Source organism: Delphinus delphis, chromosome X (genome assembly GCF_949987515.2).
Source record: "Delphinus delphis chromosome X, mDelDel1.2, whole genome shotgun sequence".
Classification (NCBI taxonomy): domain Eukaryota; kingdom Metazoa; phylum Chordata; class Mammalia; order Artiodactyla; family Delphinidae; genus Delphinus; species Delphinus delphis.
This window is the reverse complement of record NC_082704.1, coordinates 107,484,886-107,492,968: the sequence shown is the minus strand read 5'-3', so window position 1 is coordinate 107,492,968 and position 8,083 is coordinate 107,484,886. Positions and strand designations below refer to the sequence as shown.

The 8,083-nt window shown below is 43.0% G+C and overlaps 1 pseudogene; it reads left to right on the top strand.

Moving 5' to 3' along the window:
* The first annotated feature begins 246 nt into the window (after window positions 1–246).
* Window positions 247–636, top strand: LOC132418252 (small ribosomal subunit protein uS3-like; annotated as a pseudogene).
* The last annotated feature ends 7,447 nt before the right edge of the window (window positions 637–8,083 follow it).

The window sequence follows — 8,083 nt, the reverse complement described above, 5'->3', positions numbered from 1 at the left end:
AGGACAGAAATCATTATCTTGGCCACCAGGACACACAATGTTCTTGGTGAGAAGGGCCGGCGGATCCGGGAATTGACTGTTGTGGTTCAGAAGAGATTTGGCTTCCCTGAGGGCAGTGTAGAGCTTTATGCTGAAACGGTGGCCACAAGAAGTCTGTGCGCCATTGCCCAGGCAGAGCCTCTGCGTTACAAATTCCTAGGAGGCCTTGCTGTGTGGAGGGCCTGCTGTGGTGTGCTGCGGTTCATCATGGAGAGTGGGGCTAAAGGCTGCGAGGTCGTGGTGTCTGGGAAACTCCCAGGACAGAGGGCTAAATCCATGAAGTTTGTGGATGGCCTGGTGATCCACAGTGGGGACCCTGTTAACTACTATGTCGATACTGCCGTGCACCATGACGTGTGCTGGGCACAAGGTAAAGATCATGCTGCCTTGGGACCCAACTGGTAAGACTGGCCCTAAGAAGCCCCTGCCTGATCATGTGAGCATCGTGGAACCCAAGGATGAAAGAAATACTGCCCACCACCTCCATCTCCGAGCAGAAGGGTGGGAAGCCAGAGCCGCCTGCCATGCCTCAACCGGTACCCATGGCATAATAGGGTCTCCTTGGCCGCTGGATCTGGAGTCTGGATGTTGCTCTATAAAGACATTTAATAAAAATCTTTTTAAAAGAAGAAAAAAAAAGAGTATACAGGCCGTGGACACAGTCCTCATTTTCACAGTAATGCTCACTGGTTTTTGGCTCCCGCCCAAGCATGAAGGATTTTCCAGGGGTGGTGACACTCCGTCTGTGCAACTAGCAAAAGTCCTGGGTTGGTGTCTCTGTTTATTCTTTTGCATTTTGCAGGACCAAGCTTTGGACTCAGCTCTCCTTTCCCTCTTTCCAAAACCCGTAGTCCTTTGCGGAGGGGATGCTGCTGTGCTGTCTTGCTGCTCCGATGTCCCAGAAGCACAATGGTTCCCTGAGCATGGACCCTATTATGTTTTCTTTCAGAAAGAGATGAAGAGCACACATCCTTCTGTTTTGTGCCAAAAAAAATCTGCATAATTATCTGACCTTAATTGATGGTCACTTTTTTATTTTCAAGTGGGGAGAAAAGGAGTCACAGTACCCAAGTTAGTTTTACAAACTCCCCGGCAGCCCCTAAAACAAATGTCAAAGCTTTGAAACCAATCATACCCATAAGATAGTCACTTGTTCTGTTTCTTATATACCCCAGGGCCTTTGCACTTGCTGTTCCCACTGCCATCTATGCTCTTCATCCGGATAACCACTTGGCTAGCCTGGTTCCCTTGCTTCCTTCTGCTGTCTGCCTAAATGTCTCCTGTTCATGGAGGCCTTCCCTGACCATCCACTATAAAATGTACACTCACTTCCACCCTTGATGCTCCCTCTTCTCCTTTCCTTGCTTCACTTCCCCCCACACCACCCATCTGTCCCTGATGAATTCTACACAGAGTAGCTGTTTGGTTTTTGTGTGTGCATCTGCCCCAGCAAAAGGGAAATTCCATGAGGGTAGGGTCTTGTTTTTTTGTTCACTGCTGTAGCCTCAGCACCTACAACAGTGCCTGGCATAGCAGACTCTCAAGCAATACTGGATGTGTGAATGAGTGAATGGATGTAGAAATAAGGCCCCGAATACTATCTTATTTTTATGTAAGTTTTCTCCAGAGTGGACATGCATGTGAGGAGAGAAGTCATGGAGCTATAGGGGTCTGAAAAAAGATGGACCTCTGACCTACCTCTAAACCTGTGGTGATGGTTTCTCTTCACTACCAACTGCCGTTCCCAGAAACCTTAGGAAATGTTTGAAAAAGAAAAAAAAAAAACTAATAAAAATCCTTTCACTTTCATTAGTGGAAACCTTTGTATCAAGTAGGTACAGGAGAAACTCTCTATTTCTGCCTACTGAATCAATATTTGTTTTTTATTTTACATTTATTTATTTATTATTTATTTTATTTATTTATCTTGGCTGCGCTGGGTCTTAGTACGGCATGCAGGATCTTCATTGCGGCATGTGGGATCTTTAGTTGCGGCACACGGACTCTTAGTTGCGGCATGTGGGATCTAGTTCCTTGGCCAGGGATCGAACCCGGGCCCCCTGCATTGGGAGTGCAGAGTCTTACCCACTGGACCACCAGGGAAGTCCCTGAATCAATATTTGAATCTCAGTATTCACCAGGAGACTCCAGACATTTGCAAAGAAGATTGGGCAAGGAACAAACCTATATCCAAGCATTTCTCGCCTCCATTATTAATATTACTTCCCCCTGAATATGCTGCAAGCCACGTGTACACATTTTTTAATTCAAGTATAGTTGATTTACAATATTGTGTTAACCCGTGTACACATCTTGTTTTCAGTAATACCACTTTTTCACGTATATAGACTAGAGAATAAGAATATATGTATGTGTTTTTATATCTATATATCTATATATCTGTATCTATACCTATTCCCACCATCCCTACCACACACAAATGCAAGAAACAGGAGGGGCAAAATTTGTACGATGTTTGTTACGGTCAACCCACTCTCTTTCTCAAGACTTCGGATAATTGAAATGTAAGCTAGATTCAGTAATTAGTGACTATTCTTGCCAGTAAGTTATAATGGCTCATTTATAATCTTTTCCAGTCTTACCATCTTCTTGGACTATCTAAAGCTACTAGTTCTGAAACCTGTTGGATCATCAGAACTGCTTGAGGTGTTAAGCCTGAGTTTCTCCACCTTGGCACTACTAACAACTGAGACCAGATCATTCTCCGATGGGGGACTGTCCTGTGCACTGTAGGATGTTTAGCAGCCTCCCTGGCCTTGACCCACTAGTTACTAGTAGCCCCCACCCCCTAGTTATGACAACCCAACTGTCTCCAGATGTTGCTACATGACCCCTGGGGGCAAAATCATCCCCCAGTTGAGAACCACTGAGTTAAAGCAACAAGACAGATGCTGGAGTACCCTGAGCCCCTTGCCTTCAGGGAAGGCGGATTTAGGATTCGTTCTCCTGCTCCTCGCTGGACTGCCTCGTGAGTAAACCCTCTCTTCACTGCACACCTCGCTGTCTCAGCGCTTTGACTTGACAGGCATAAGTAACTTTAGTACAGCACAGACAGATTTTGGGACCTCGGTCTGTGGCAATCCTGGAGAACCTCTGCGAGGATCAGGCAGTAAAAACTCTTTTAGAGCAGAAATCCACTGGCCTTAAAAATTAATGGTGGGAGGGAGTCCAGGAAAAGGTCTGGAGCTGCCTAAGAGGCAAGAGACCATTATTTCGGGGTGTGCAAGGAGAGGGGATTCAGAGCACTGCCTAAACGAGCTCCAGAGACGGGCATGAGCCGCGACTATCAGCACAGACCCCAGAGACGGGCATGAGACGCTTACGCTGCTGCTGCCACCAACAATCCTGTGTGCAAGCACAGGTCACTCTCCACACCTCCCCTCCCGGAAGCCTGTGCAGCCCGCCACTGCCAGGGTCCCGTGATCCAGGGACAACTTCCCTGGGAGAACGCACGGCGCGCCTCAGGCTGGTGCAACGTCACGCCGGCCTCTGCCGCCGCAGGCTCGCCCCTCATCCGTACCCCTCCCTCCCCACGGCCTGAGTGAGCCAGAGCCCCCGAAGCAGCTGCTCCTTTAACCCCGTCCTGTCTGAGCAAAGAACAGACGCCCTCAGGCGACCTACATGCAGAGGCGGGCCCAAATCCAAAGCTGAACCCCAGGAGCTGTGAGAACAAAGAAGAGAAAGGGAAATCTCTCCCAGCAGCCTCAGGAGCAGCGGATTAAATTTCCACAATCAACTTAATGTACCCTGCATCTGTGGAATACCTGAATAGACAACGAATCATCCCAACATTGAGTTGGTGGACTTTGGGAGCAACTGTAGACTTGGGGTTTGCTTTCTGCATCTAATTTGTTTCTGGTTTTATCTTAGTTTAGTATTTAGAGTTTATTATCATTGGTACATTTGTTTCTTGATTTCATTGCTCTCTTCCTTCTTTTATATATATATATATATATATATATATATATATATATATTTCCTTTTTCTCTTTTTGTGAGTGTGTATGTGTATGCTTCTTTGTATGGTGTGATTTTGTCTGTATAGCTTTGTTTTTACCATTTGTCCTAGGGTTCTGTCTGTCCGTTTCTATTTTTAGTATAGTTTTTAGTGCTTGTTATAATTGGTGGATTTCGATTTGGTTGCTCTCTTCTTTCTTTCTTCTTTTTGTTACTTTTAAATTTATTTTTAATTTATTTTAAGAACTTTATTTTATCCAACCTTCCTTCCTTCCTTCCTTCTTTCCTTCCTCTCTCCCTCCCTCCCACCCTTCCTTCCTTCCTTTCTTTTTTTTTCTCCCTTTTCTTGTGAGCCCTGTGGCTGACAGGGTCTTGGTGCTCCAGCCGGGCGTCAGGCCTGAGCCTCTGAGGTGGGAGAGCCGAGTTCAGGACATTGGTCCACCAGAGACCTCCCAGCTCCACATAATATCAAATGGCGAAAGCTATCTCAGAGATCTCCATCTCAACACGAAGACCCAGCTCCACTCAACGAACAGCAAGCTACAGTGCTGGACACCCTATGCCAAACAACTAGCAAGACAGGAACACAACCCCGCCCATTAGCAGAGAGGCTGCCAAAAATCATAATAAGGCCACAGACACCCCAAAACACACCACCAGACGTGGACATGCCCATCACAAAGACAAGATCCAGCCTCATCCACCAGAACACAGGCACTAGTCCCCTCCACCAGGAAGCCTACACAACCCACTGAACCTACCTTAGCCACTGGGGGCAGACACCAAAAACAAAGGGAGCTACGAACCTGCAGCCTGCAAAAAGGAGACCCCAAACACAGTAAGATAAGCAAAATGAGAAGACAGAGAAACACCCAGCAGATGAAGGAGCAAGGTAAAAACCCACCAGACCAAACAAATGAAGAGGAAATAGGCAGTCTACCTGAAAAGAATTCAGAGTAATAACAGTAAAGATGATCCAAAATCTTGGAAACAGAATGGAGAAAATACAAGAAACGTTTAACAAGGACCTAGAAGAACTAAAGAGCAAACAAACAATGATGAACAGAACAATAAATGAAATTAAAAATTCTCTAGAAGGAATCAATAGCAGAATAACTGAGGCAGAAGAACGGATAAGTGACCTGGAAGATAAAATAGTGGAAATAACCACCACAGAGCAGAATAAAGAAAAAAGGATGAAAAGAATTAAGGACAGGCTCAGAGACCTCTGGGACAACATTAAAAAACGCACCAACATTCACATTATAGGGGTCCCAGGAGAAGAAGACCAAAAGAAAAGGCCTGACAAAATATTTGAAGAGATTATAGTTGAAAACTTCCCAGTATGGGAAAGGAAATAATCAAGTCCAGGAAGCACAGAGAGTCCCATACAGGATAAATCCCAGGAGAAACACCCAAGACACATATTAATCAAACTATCAAAAATTAAATACAAAGGAAAAATATTAAAAGTGGCAAGGGAAAAACAACAAATAGCATACAAGGGAATCCTGATAAGGTTAACAGCTGATCCTTCAGCAGAAACTCTGCAAGCCAGAAGGGAGTGGCAGGACATATTTAAAGTGATGAAAGGGAAAAAGCTACAACCAAGATTACTCTACCCAGCAAGTATCTCATTCAGATTTGATGGAGAAATTAAAACCTGTACAGACAAGCAAAAGCTAAGAGAGGTCTTCCCTGGTGGCACAGTGGTTGAGAGTCCACCTGCCGTTGCAGGGGACATGGGTTCGTGCCCCGGTCCGGGAAGATCCCACATGCCATGGAGCGGCTGGATCTGTGAGCCATGGCCGCTGAGCCTGCGCGTCCGGAGCCTGTGCTCCACAATGGGAGAGGCCACAACAGTGAAGGGCCCGCGTACCGCAAAAAAAAAAAAAAAAAAAAAAAAATAGCTAAGAGAATTCAGCACCACCAAACCAGCTTTACAACAAATGCTAAAGGAACTTCTCTAGGCAGGAAACACAAGAGAAGGAAAAGACCTACAATAACAAACCCCAAATAATTAAGAAAATGGTAATAGAAACATACATATCGATAACTACCTTAAGTGTAAATGGATTAAATGCTGCAAACAAAAGACACAGACTAGATGAATGGATACAAAAACAAGACCCATATTGTCTACAAGAGACCCACTTCAGACCTAGGAACACATACAGATTGAAAGTGAGGGATGGAAAAAGATATTCCATGCAAATGGAAATCCAAGAAAGCTGGAGTAGCAATTCTCGTATCAGAAAAAATAAACTTTAAAATAAAGACTGTTAAAAGAGACAAAGAAGGACACTATATAATGATTAAGGGATCAACCCAAGAAGAAGATATGACAATTGTAAATATTTATGCACCCAACATAGGAGCACCTCAATACATAAGGCAAATGCTAACAGCCATGAAATGGGAAATTGACAGTAACCCAATCATAGTAGGGGACTTTAACACCCCACTTTCATCAATGGACAGATCATCCAAAATGAAAATAAATAAGGAAACACAAGCTTTAAATGATACATTAAACAAGATGGATTTAATTGATATTTATAGGACATTCCATGCAAAAACAGCAGAATACACTTTCTTCTCAAGTGCTCATGGAACATTCTCCAGGATACGTCATATCCTGGGTCACAAATAAGCCTTGGTGAATTTAACAAAATTGAAATCGTATGAAGTACCTTATCTGACCACAACACTATGAGACTAGATATCAATTACAGGAAAAAACCTGTAAAAAATACAAACATATGGAGGCTAAACAATACACTACTAAATAACCAAGAGATCACTGAAGAAATCAAAAAATACCTAGAATCAAATGACAATGAAAACACGATGATCCAAAACCTATGGGATGCAGCAAAAGCAGTTCTAAGAGGGAAGTTTATATCAATACAATCCTATCTCAAGAAACAAGAAAAATCTCAAATAAACAACCTAACCTTACACCTAAAGCAATTAGAGAAGGAAGAACAAAAAAACCCAAAGTTAACAGAAGGAAAGAAATCATAAAGATCAGAGCAGAAATAAATGAAATAGAAGCAAAGAAAACGATAGGAAAGATCAATAAAACTAAAAGCTGGTTCTTTGAGAAGATAAACAAAATTGATTAACCGTTAGCCAGACTCATCAAGAAAAAAAGGGAGAAGACTCAAATCAACAGAATTAGAAATGAAAAAGGAGAAGTAACAACTGACACTGTAGAAATACAAGGGATAATGAGACATTAGTGCAAGCAACTATATGCCAATAAACTGGACAACCTGGAAAAACTGGACAAATTCTTAGAAAGGCACAACTGTCCAAGACTGAACCAGGAAGAAATAGAAGATACAAACAGACCAATCACAAGCACTGAAATTGAGACTGTGATTAAAAATCATCCAACAAACAAAAGCCCAGGACCACATGTCTTCACAGGCGAATTCTATCAAACATTTAGAGAAGAGCTAAAACCTATCCTTCTCAAACTCTTCCAAAATATATCAGAGGGAGAAACGCTCCCAAACTCATTCTACGAGGCCACCATCACCCTGATACCACAACTAGACAAGGATGTCACAAAGAAAGAAAACTACAGGCCAATATCACTGATGAACATAGATGCAAAAATCCTCAACAAAATACTAGCAAACAGAATCCAACAGCACATTAAAAGCATCATACACTATGATTAACTGGGGTTTATCCCAGGAAGGCAAGGATTCTTCAGTATACGCAAATCAATCAATGTGATACACCATATTAACAAACTGAAGGAGAAAAACCGTATGATCATCTCAATAGATGAAGGAAAAGCTTTTGACAAAATTCAACACCCATTTATGACAAAAACTCTCCAGAAAGTGGGCATAGAGGGAATCTATGTCAGCATAATAAAGGCCATATATGACAAACCCACAGCAAACGGCATTCTCAATGGTGGAAAACTGAAAGCATTTCCTCTAAGATCAGGAACATGACAAGGATATCCACTCTCACCACCATTATTCAACATAGTTTTGGAAGTCCTAGCCACAGCTATCAGAGAAGAAAAAGACAAAAAAGGAATA